The sequence below is a fragment of the Toxorhynchites rutilus genome, chromosome 3, assembly GCF_029784135.1.
Source record: "Toxorhynchites rutilus septentrionalis strain SRP chromosome 3, ASM2978413v1, whole genome shotgun sequence".
In the NCBI taxonomy this organism is placed as follows: domain Eukaryota; kingdom Metazoa; phylum Arthropoda; class Insecta; order Diptera; family Culicidae; genus Toxorhynchites; species Toxorhynchites rutilus.
In genome coordinates this window covers 279,220,565-279,233,347 of record NC_073746.1, presented here as the reverse complement: position 1 = coordinate 279,233,347, position 12,783 = coordinate 279,220,565, and the positions used below count along the sequence as shown (strand labels likewise).

The 12,783-nt window shown below is 36.1% G+C and overlaps 1 long non-coding RNA gene across 4 annotated transcripts in view; it reads left to right on the top strand.

The window, feature by feature from the left end:
• Nucleotides 1-12,783, top strand: part of LOC129779083 (uncharacterized) — a 144,067-nt gene that overhangs the window by 44,652 nt on the left and 86,632 nt on the right. The gene's annotated exons all lie outside the window — the stretch shown is intronic.

Here is a 12,783-nt window from a genome sequence, read left to right as displayed (position 1 = left end):
TTCCATGCGAATTACATTATTTCATATTTGTTTGTCACCCTGTGTGTGCTAAAACGTAGAACAGATAATTATTCGGTCGTTGTTGAGAACTTTATTAAATGACGAACTCGAATTAGCCATTGCCAGCACCATCTCCCATACAATTACCAACAATTCATCCATACATCGGATCGGATTCTGGTTCGACACTTCTCTCTTCTCTCCTTCTCTTCTTTCTATCTTACTGGTTCGACACTTCTCTCCCCTCTTTAAGGGGAGTCTGTCATACAAATGAAACACTAATTTCTGCATAACTCGAGAACTAATCAAACAAACCGAGCCAAATTTGGCATGTAGAAGTTTCTATGGTGAATCAACACTCCTCCCCTCTCTCTAAGGGGTGAAGAGCGCTCGCATCATACAGATGAAACATAAATTTCTGCATAACTCGAAAACTAATCAAGCAAATGGAGCCAAATTTGGCATGTGAAGATCTTAGGAGCCACGAAACGTTTCTACGGTGAATAGACACTCTTTCCCCTTCTCTAAAGAGGAAGAGTGGGGGATGGGGGGTCGTTCTGCCGTACAAATTAGGCATAAATTTCAGCATAACTCGAAAACTAATCCAGCAGATGGAGCCAAATTTGGCATGTGAAGGTTTTACGGGGCACGAAACGTTTCTATGGTGAATACACTCCTCCCCCTCTCTAAAGGGGGGCTGCTATACAAATGAAACACAAACTTCTGCATAACTCAAGAACTAATCAAGCACAATTTGGGATGTGACGGTTTTTGGGTATGAGAAATGTTTCTATGATGGTATGACACCCCTTCCTCCTCTAGAATGGAGAGGGGGTCCCATACAAATATTACACATATTTCAACCAAAAAATATTCCAACATGACAATTGAAAATTTTCGGAAAACTCTGAAGGGAAAAGGGAAAATTCGGAAAATTAAATTCCCATATGTTCTACAATTACATGTTTGCGCTAACGAAACTTGTTCGAAACTGGAAATGGATTTTCAAGTGATGAAACGCACTTCTACGAGGGTCACTATTTATATTTCGGGAATTGGCAACACTGATGTCATGTGAGTCCATCTGACGGTTCCATCGTAACATTTTTGACATTTTTTGACATTTTTGACGATATACGTACTCAGAACATTTTGTCATACGGACGCTATTTGTTTATTTTATATTTAGTTGAAAGTTTGGTCTCGGCAAAAAAATGGAACTGAATCGTGAACATTTTCGTGCGATGATTTTTGTAGGTCTTATAGTTTTCGAGTCGAAAAACTATTTCTCGGACAATTTTAACTGAAAAACTATAAGAACTGCAAAATTTTGGTCAGAGAATCAAATATAGGAAATTGGTGAAGCTTTCAAATAATAAACAAATTGAAATAAAATTCATTGAAAACAAAATATTTTGAAAATTAGAATTCCTTTTTCTCAAAACATTTTTTTCACATAACATTAATGACCATCACCAACAAGTCACTCATACATTGAAGAAAGGTCACTGTTACAGTGAAAGAAAGGTCAGAAAATTCGGAAAATTGAATTCCCATAAGTTCTAAATCACATCATGATAAGCATTGTTAGTCCATTCGCTAACGAAATTGATCTTTGTTCGAGAGTGGAAATGGATGTTCAGGTGAAATAATATATCTATATCTTCTATCTATTTATATTCAGACATTCCATGCCAAACCGATATAGTGGTTTTCAGATTTTCGTGAAAATTTTTAGTTTTGTTCTTCATCGCGAAACATTAGACCCGTATTTTTTTTTATTTTTGCTTTTGGGTGACTATTTCTATTTTAGGGTTGTCCGAAAAATCAGCTTTTTCCTCTTTTTTCCAAAAAAGACTTAACTTAACTTTTTTCCAAAAATTTAATAACTTTTGAACTACCAGACCGATTCAGATGATCGACATATCAAATTAAAGCCAATAACCTGGTCTTATTTGAAATTTAAATTTGAAAAGTTATAACTCAAAAACGAAAAAACGCCTCTCTGGTTTTGACGTATGTTATGTGAAAAATCCTCAGCTTTTCAGAAAAAAATATAAAAAAATATAGTGCTCTTGGTCCCGAGACTACAATTAAAAACGAATACAATCAATAATAACGAGGGGGTCTCCGTAGCCACATTGGTTGTGCGTTCGCTTAGTAAGCGATCGATCGTGAGTTCAAAACTCTGAACCCTCATTTTACCATCTTTGTGTTGTTACAGAATAACTACGTCCACGCAACAATCATCAGCGATGGAGATCGATCCACGGTCGAAATAAGATCGATTCATCCATACAACTGCTCTGCTCTGCAAGACACATCGGGCTGCTGTTCTATAAATAACTCAACAATGATCAATCAACTGTCTCCGCTGTCCGGTGGTCCAACTGGATGATGGAAGAACAGAAAGAATACTCTTACGCCTAAATGGCTACTGTGTGAATGTACCATATGTAATGGTATAGAAGGAATAGTGGCGAATGACAACTGTGTAATGTGCTAATTATAGATATATGATAACCATGTGACATGTACACGATTAAAAATTCGGCTCTGTTACAGCTAAAATGCTAATGAGCCTTAAATATATAAATGGGATAAAACAAATAATAACGAGAACAGAATTTGGATTTTCTGCAGGTGTAGTATTTTTTCAAAAAAAACCAGTTGATTGGCTTTAATTTGATATGTCGATCATCGTGATCTACTGTCATCTCAAAATTTTTATTTTGTCAAAAATCGACACTCTGCAACGTTTTTTTCGGAATATGAAATTAAACGTATGGTTTTGGGTGCCAATAAAAATAATTATCTAAATTTTTCATTCGGAACTTGCTGCGAAATGTTGATTCGCACGATAATATACTGCATGCAAAATATTAGCTTATTTCAGACTTTATTTACTATTGTCGCAGACGTTAAAATTTGAGTTTTTTGAAATCTGAAAAATCACCGGAAATCGGTGGTTTCAAAGAATATGTTCGATGCCAAATGCCAAATTACCCCGGGTGATTATTCGATTCTCGAAAAAATCAAACTTTGACCGCTGTGTGCCACTCTCTCTTAAGTCCGATTGAGCTGATATTTGGCATTTTAGAGGTGGTTTTTAGAGATTGTTCAGTTCCACACCGACCGAACTGAAGTGACAACATCTCGCGACATGCAGAATTTGCACACCACACCACACACCACGAGTTCCCCCTCCCACATTGCAACTATGAGCTAGCCATCGCTAAAGCACGCTGTGCTCGACGGCATAAATATGCACGCTTGTCGCGGCACGGCAATTCAGTTTTGCGTGAGCCGTGGTGCAGTGAGCATTGGAAACCATCAGCAGAGAAGCAAGTGGTGCAACAGCAGCAAGAAGAAGACCAACATCAGCAGCAGCAGTAGTAGCAATGAAACTGCACCGTCGGCAGTAAGAAGCTGTACCGTTAGCGGCACGAAGAAACCCGTTTCTATGCTACCATAAAAGTGACGTGGTCACTGCGGAGCGCAATCAGTCGTTATCCAACCATCGCGAAGTGAACATCAAGTGAAATTAAAACTAGAAATATGAAGAGAAAAACAGTAAATAAAAATGATAGTGTGAAAAACCATAATCTCCGGTGTTTGCGTCCGACCGCCGGAACATCCAGTCCTCCATCTCTGCAGCAAAAAAATAGTAAATAGTTTTCATGAGAAAGCCTTTCTCAAGGCTCATCAAGTGCAAGCGGGTGCTGCTAGCCAAGCGCTGGTCCAGTCCAACTGCGACGTTGGCTTCATGAGGCGAAGCCAACCCAAGGAGTCCGGTCCAGTTGCCCTCCTGGGAAGGAACAAAGCGGTTCCTGCTCCCACCCGGCTCGGTTCCCGCTGGTAACGCGAGCACCCTATATCGACCGGGGCAATTACAGTCCACTGCAGCCCCAACAGAGGTGGTGAACATTTTGAAATGGGGTAACTTTTTAAAATTCGAGATGACCATTTTCATTGGCACCCTATTCTATATAAATAAAAAGGTCAAATGTGTTGGTAAGCGCAAAACTCGAGAAAGGAATTGTACGATTTGACCTGTCTTTATTTTTTTTTTTGAATTCGTCTCTGCCCGTAGATCAATGTTATATTGTGGTTCTTGAGCGAAAATTTCATAAATTTATTTTAATTCAATGTATAATTATATAATATAAATATGAAAATATAAAAATATATAAATATATAAAAAATTGTTATTGCTATGACGAGTTTTGGAAGAAGTAGTAGGAAAATTATAACAAAAGGAAATTGTAGAAATCCAATGAAAAGATCAATCAATGGTGAGTTCTGCGATTGAACCCACGAACGTTCGCTTAGTAAGAAAACGTGAATGTTTAAATATATTCATGTCAAATCACCCCGCCCAAAGCTGGGACGAGGTTGCCGGGTCAGCTAGCTATTATTAAACATACACTGATAGGTATTGGTATTAGCCTGTTCAGCCTAATTGAATAAATAAATGAAAAATATGAGACAAACAATTTGTAATTCTGTAGGGACGGATTCTAAGGGTGTAAGGGGTGTAAGTCACATCATCGATTTCTCTACATCAACTCTCTCTTTTGGTCATAACTTTACTGCAAATACATTCCCAGCTGTATTTAACAATGTGAAAGATAGGCCAGAACCTCATCTATTGGATTCTATAGCAATCTCAAACTGAAACATTTTTGCAGTTGAGTCTCATCAACTAAAGAAAAAGTCGATGAAGAGAAATCGATCAAGCCGCTTACACCCTTACGGAAACGAGGGAATAAATTTATAATAGAAATGTGAGTCATTTATACACATTATCCGCGCCACAATATTTCTAGCCTACTACATTTTTCTAAGCAGTTGTTTATGTTGAAGTTGTTTACTGCAGCGATTTTTTCCGGTCACGAGATTTGAAACTTGCTGAAGATTATGAAAACTTGCTGAAGATTATGCTGAAACATCTTTTTTTCGCGTTGGCACTTTATTTTTAGCCTTCTATTGCGTTATCCGCGATTTTCGTTTTCCGAGGTGAAGTTGCCAGACTATTCCGCGGATAATCGGGGTTCTATTGTACATCGGTTTTCCTATGGTGACCTGTAATCAGGCCATTTGCTTATTAGATAGTTTTGGATAGTATAGGGTGTTTTGCAAGTTGGATGCTAGAAGTAGGGGAACTGGGGGTAAGCCCGTCACTGGGGGAAGACCGATACCCCTTGAGTTTTTCAAGAAAACTCTAATTAACTATGTTTTTGAACACTGCACATGTTTTTTTTTATTCCATTCGTTTATTTCAGGCTCATTAGCATTTCAGCTGTGACAGAGCCGAATTTTAATAGTGCCATTGTCACATGTTTATCATATCTATAAATAGTACATTACACAGTTGCCATTTTTTTGGCGTTATAGTATTCCTTCTATACCATTGCATATGGTACCTTACATTCCACAGTAGCCATTTAGGCGTAAGAGTATTCGTTCTGTTCTTCCATTGTCCAGTTAGACCGGACAGCGGAGACAGTTGATATGATCATTGTTGAGTTATTAATAGAATAGCAGCCCGATGTTGCTTGCAGAGCAGAGCAGTTATATGGATGAATCGATCTTATTTCGATTCGAATCCATCTATTTCCGATGCCTCGTAGCTCCCAAGGAAATCGAACCTCACCCTTGCAAAAGAGGCTATCGTTGGTGGAGTTTCTGTCAAACGTGCTTCCAAGACTTTGGAATCCCCAGGTCTACATTACAGGGTCACGTTTTGTGAAAGGTTGTAATCTCGGAACTAGGACCTACATTCCATCAAACTAGTAATTGAATTGCGGTGTGGTTTGAGGTGCCGCATGATAGATTTGCCTAATATAAAATTCTTTTGTTTTCATTATTCCATGTTCACCGGAGCTTGTTATCATATTCGATAGCGACATCTAGAAGTAGAACACCTCCCATTTGGGGGTTGCCACGTTCAAACCGGTTCAGCTGGTGTCAAGAATATTTATTGATAAATTGAGTGTGCCGGTGTTACCCCTATGGGGTGCCGGTTTCACCCGCACTGTTTAGTGAACTCTGTTTTTTGTCAGCTTTGAAAATTGACTATTACTTGCAAAATTGCCGTTTAAAAGCACTGACATTTCGTATATCTAATAGAAAATCATCTAGACAATGATTCTGTGAGAGAAACATAACAATATGTGCCCTCAGATCTCACAAAACAATACTTTCTCGAATAACTCCCACTGATATCCGAAAGCACGGTAATGAAGAAAATGAATTTTTATTGAAATACAACGAATACAAATCCAATCATAACTCATTGCCCATTCAATTCTGTTCCAGCACAAATGGAGGCAGTCTTCCACTTTGTCTATCATATTTCTTCCAGTGCATAGATTTTCGAGAACAAAGGACCTTGGGTGCATAAACACTTTCCCTCCGAGCTAATTACTTTTGGGTTTGGGACGTGCAAATTGAGGGTGATCAGTCGTCGTTCATAGTTGCGGCCTCGACTCTGCATAGTTTCAGCAGGATGAGACCCGTTTCTTTATTTCGGGGATAACAATAGGGAAAAAGTTGATATTTGCCTCCAACCGGCGGGGAAATGGGTTTGTCTTACTCGAAAAACAAGGAAACACAGCTGAGTGAGAAACTGAATGAAATAAACTAGCATAATAGTATGTAAATGCCTTGGAAAGCGGAGCGTGCTGTTCTCCCTTCCGGCGAATAATAGCACCGGAATCACTCGAAAGGATCTTGGGACAATGGTCTAAACATTCGGGATGGGAGAACAACTGCAGGCATGACTGGCGCTCCTTCTCTGTGTTGATCGGGGTGAACGCGTGTCTTGTCTCCTCCACAAGAGAATCCGTTGTCTACCTATGCGGGACAATAGCCACACTTGGGACGATTCGTTGCCGGAGAAAATCTATTCAAGAGCTCTTCTATATCGGAACAGCCCAGCCGACAATTCCGTGAATGAGAAGCAATGAATATTTTTTTTGTTTACCTGTCTTCATCCTTCATCGGTGGCGGTCTTTATTAGGCCAACAAAAGACTGCTTACAGCGTAACGACGCTTCCTGCGTGTTCTAATGAATCGAAACAATGTAACACGTCTTTCCAGAGCATCAATTTTTAGTTATGTTATCTTATATTTCCATGTTGCAAGCAGAGGAAAGCGGAAAGAACTTGAACATTGTAAATGGAATGTTGCGTTTATTTTAATGCCACTCATCATCTTCATTGATGGATTTCATAATAAATTGCTTTCAAATGTGATTTGAAATCATAAATGGTATAAAAATAGTTAATGGAACATAATTTCGATCGATATTTATCATTATAGCAACCTTCTTACCAGCCATTATCGTTTGTATGCCTATTTTTGAAGGTTAATTTGTACTCGCTACCTACCATGTTTTGTTTCAGTTTTGCACTTTTTTTTCCATAATTCAAAGTTTCCGAATGGGAGAAAATTGAAAAAAAATCAAGCGAAATTTGAGAAACAATTTTTAATTAAAATTCTTCCGAAAACGGATCAAACAAAGTTCTGCACGACTCGATATCCCGTATTCCGAGGTGCGTTCTGGAAACTTTTCGAGCCGTCGCCAGTGGGTGTAGAGCAAACTGTATGTCTGAACTTGATCCTACCAGAAGAAAACGGAATTAAATTGCTGAGGCTCTGGATGTAAGACCAATGAGATGTAAACGTAATACCACAAGAAGATAATGCTTATTTCGCTCTGGAGTAATTCCAAATGAAATCGACAAATGACAAAGCATGAGTATTTTTGATTCGAATGAAAGTGTGTATTCCGTTTGGGTTAGAGGAAATATAAGTTTTCCACAGCAATTGGGTATTTTTTGACTCAATCGTAACTTTTGAAAAGGGCGTATCGATTTTAGTAAGAGAAATCTTTGATAATTTATATCTCAAAAACTATGAGTCGTACCGAAATAGTGTCTTAGATAGAGTTATAGAGTATTGATGATTGAATATGAAAAAACTACACTGAGAAAAAGAATTAGTACTCTTTTTTTTATTTACAAAATAAAAATTCAATTTGCAATATCCAAAAAACATATTTTTCAATTTTTTTTATTTTTTTCATACAAAATAGAAATCATGCAGAAAATTTAGAAAATGGGCCCAAGATGGTAAAACTATTTTTGACGAACTTTGTGGAACATCGAATTTTTAGGAATTTTCGAAACTTCGAATTTTTGAATGTTAACAATCATTTTTAGCCACAAATTATGAATCCTGATGTGATTTAAAACAAAAAAGGTTATTATCAATCTCCTTCTAAATGTAGCCATTTTGTTAAAAAATATTTCTAATTTATTGTCTTTTTTATAGTAAATAATTCCTTTTAGTATGTTTGTCGTGTTATACCGTCATGTTAATGAAATTTTATGAATTTGTTTATAATTTCCAACAACTTTTCCAAATACATCATCATGGTTCATTTTTTGACTTAAGCGTAACTTTTGAAAAGGGCGTTTCGATTTTAGTAAGAGTAATCTTTGATAATTTATATCTCAAAAAATGTGAATCGTACCGAAATAGTGTGTTAGAAAGAGTTATAGAGTATTGTTGGCTTAATGTGAAAAAATATACACTGAGAAGAAAAATTACTACTCTTTTTTTTATTTACAAATTAAAATTTTAATTTGCGATATGTATTTTTTTATATTTTTTTCAATTTTTTCATGCCATGTCATGTCATGAAGTCATGTAGAAAATTTAAAAAATGGGCCCAAGATGGTAAAACTATTTTTGACGAAATTTGTGGAACATCGAATTTTTAGGAATTTTCGAAACTTCGAATTTTTGTATGTTAGCAATCATTCTTAGCCACAAATTATGAATTCTGATGTTATTTTAAACAAAAAAGGTTATTATCAATCTTCTTCTAAATGCAACCATTCTCGAGTTATTTAAAAAAATATTTCTAATTCATAATCTTTTTTATAGTAAATAATCTCTTTTAATATGTCGGTCGTGTTATACCGTTATACCGTTTGTCGTGTTATCTTGATTACCTTAATACAAACTTCAATCAATCAAAAAAATTGTTGGAAACTATAAGCGAATTCATAAAATCTCATGAACATGATGGTATAACACGACAAACATATTTAAAGGGCCTATTTACTATTAAAAAGACAATAAATTAGAAATATTTTTTTAAATATCTCGGGAATGGCTACATTTAGAATGAGATTGATAATAACCTTTTTTGTTTTAAATAACATAAGGATTCATAATTTGTGATTAAAAATGACTGCTAACATACAAAAACTTCCGAAAATTCCTAAAAATTCAATGTTCCAAAAAGTTCGTCAAACATAGTTTTACCATCTTGAGCCCAATTTTTTAATTTTCTACATGACTTCTATTTTATATGAAAAAATTGAAAAAAATATAAAAAAATTCATATTTTTTGATATCGCAAATTAAAATTTTATTTTGTAAATAAAAAAGAATACTAATTTTTCTTCTCAGTGTATATTTTTTTTCAAATTAAGCCAACAATACTCTATAACTCTTTCTAACACACTATTTCGGTACGACTCATATTTTTTGAGATATAAATTATCAAAGATTTCTCTTACACAAATCGATACGCCCTTTTCAAAAGTTACGCTTGAGTCAAAAAATGAACCATGATGATGTATTTGGAAAAGTTGTTGGAAATTATAAGCAAATTCATAAAATTTCATGAACATGACAGTATAACACGACAAACATATTTAAAGGAATTATTTACTATAAAAAAGACAATAAATTAGAATTTTTTTTTAATACTTCGAGAATGGCCTTTTTTGTTTTGAATCACATCAGCATTCATAATTTGTGGCTAAAAATGATTGTTAACATACAAAAATTCGAAGTTTCGAAAATTCGTAAAAATTCGATGTTCCACAAAGTTCGGGCCCATGTTTTAAATTTTCTGCATGACTTTTATTTTGTATGAAAAAATTTAAAAAAAATAGAAAATATGTATTTTGGATATTGCAAATTGAATTTTTTGTTTTGTAAAAAAAAAGAGTATTAATTTTTCTTCTCAGTGTACATTTTTTTCATATTCAACCATCAATACTCTATAACTCTTTCTAAGACACTATTTCGGTACGACTCATAGTTTTTGAGATATAAATTATCAAATATTTCTCTTACTAAAATCGATACGCCCTTTTCAAAAGTTACGCTTGAGTCAAAAAATTCCCTATTGCTGTGAAAAACTCATATTTCCTCTAACCCAAACGGAATACACACCTTCATTGGAATCAAAAAAACAAGTTTTTGAAATCTGCATTTTTAGGACGATTTCATTTGGAATTTCTGTCTGTGGTAATTGTATGAGCTATTCATATACAAGGGTCGTTCAAAAAATAAGTTTCAGTGTCTCAGAAATCGCGGAAAAATAAAGTTAGGAAAAAAACCCGGTGATTTTCGTAATCTACGTTTTATTTTCTATTTTTCTACATAATCGCCGTTACGTTCAAGGCATTTTTCAGAGCGTGGTACGAGTTTTTCTATTTCGAGCGAGAAGTGCGTAGCGTCCATCTTTTTGAAGTACTGTGTAACTGCGTCACGAATTTCTTCAGTGTTATCGAAGCGATTATGTAGAAAAATAGAAAATAAAACGTAGATTACGAAAATCACCTTGTTTTTTGTCCTAATTTTATTTTCAGCGATTTCGGAGGCACTGAAACTTATTTTTTGAACGACCCTTGTATTTTTAAAATATTTTTTCAGTGTTATTTAAAAAAATAAATTTTTTATGTATTATTTATATTTAACCAGTTTCCTACATTTCATTCTCTGACTAGGTATTATAGTTTTTGAGTTGTCTCTTTTCATAGAGTAGTGTAATTAATTTTTGGAGATTTCAAGTATGCAAAGCTGCTCAATGCGTTGAGCCCCGACCGACCTAGGGCACTAGGGCACTCTGCGTCTGGTCCACGTCGGTCTCTGCGGGATGGGATTCAGCAGGTTTGATAATCCTTGATATTTTACAACTATTCAATTGATTACATCCAAATATATATGTATATTAGGCTGTCAAAAAAGTCCTGCGGTATTTTTTTTGAATTTTCATTTGTTCATAAAATTAGTTACAATCATCTGTTTTAAGTCAAATATGCGCCGTTTTGTTCGATTACTTGTTCCCAACGAGATGCCAACTTCATAATACCCCTGTTATAGAAGCTCGCTTCCTTATTGGCAAAAAACTCGGATAGCCAATTTTAACAGGCCTCTTTTGTGGCTAACTTCTGACTACCTAGCTCGTTCGCCATGGACAAAAACAGGTGGTAGTCACTTGGTGCAAGGTCCGGACTATACGGTGGATGCAAAAGAACCTCCCATCCGAGCTCCCGGAGAAGTGTGTGGTCCAGTTGTTGGCAGTACAGGTCCGAATTGAGCGTTTGGCCATAGGGAAGCAGCTCATAATAGATTATTCCTTGACAATCCCACCAAACACACAGCAGAACCTTCCTGGCCGTTAATGAGGGCTTGGCCACCGTCTGAGCCGCTTCAGCGGGCTTCGACCACGACCGTTTGCGCTTCACGTTGTCGTAAGTCACCCACTTTTTATCGCCAGTCACCATCCGCTTCAGAAACGGATCGATTTTGTTGTGATTCAGCAGCGATTCACATGCGTCGATACGGTCAAAGATGTTTTTTTGCGTCAACGCGTGTGGCACCCATACATCGAGCTTCTTTGTGAATCCAAGCTTCTTCAAATGGTTAATAACGGTTTGATGACTTATCCCCAGCTCTTGGCCGATGCTACGGTTGCTACTATGCCGGTCTTTCTCGGCTAATTCAGCGATTTTGTCGCAATTTTCGACGACAGGCCTTCCGAAGCGTGGCGCATCTTCGACGACCTCTACACCAGAACGAAAACGTTGAAACCATCGTTGTGCAGTGGAAATGGAAACTGCATCGGGTCCATAAACTGCACAAATTTTATTGGCAGCTTGAGATGCATTTTTGCCTTTGTCATAGTAGTACTGTAAAATATGTCGGATTTTCTCTTTATTTTGCTCCATATTTGCGACACTATAACTCACGAACGACTTAACCAAACAAAACACTGTCAAGGACTATATTATAGCGCGCAAAAATACCTTTCCAACCAAGCTATAGTATGACTCGATACAATGAATACAACTAGAACTACGCGCTTACAACGACACCTCGCGGAAATACCGCAGGACTTTTTTGACAGCCTAATATATACTTTTTTTCAGCGTGATGGATGCGTAGAAATATTTCCAATCAATTAATACAAGCATCAATCTATTGAGAAACGGTCGAGTTATTAATGTTCGAAATCTTCTTTTATTTCTTGAATTTTTTTAGACAAAGTCCTACGTCAAGTGTGTGGTATCTACGTTGTTTTCTTCAAAAACTTACTCCAAACAGGGTTCCGACGTTATTCATTGCGAAATCGAATTAGACTGATAAATTAAAATGTGTTCTCCGAAACATTCATTGTCATTTTCGAATTATTGGAACCTGCTAGACTGGTATTGTATCAGTGAATCAGAGAGAGAATGTTTTCCAAAGAGTGATTTGCTGCAAAAGTTTTGGGTTTTACTTTTACAGGTTCGGGTAAAACATAATGATTTTGTGAAGGGGAACACTTAAACTATTAAGTGTTAGATTCTATTTGGGTTCAAAATCGCACATTTTTTATAACAAAAACTGTTTGAATTATCTATTTCCACAACACATCATTTTTGCGGATCTTGTCTATTGATTAGAAGTGATTTGAGAAATTGAAAA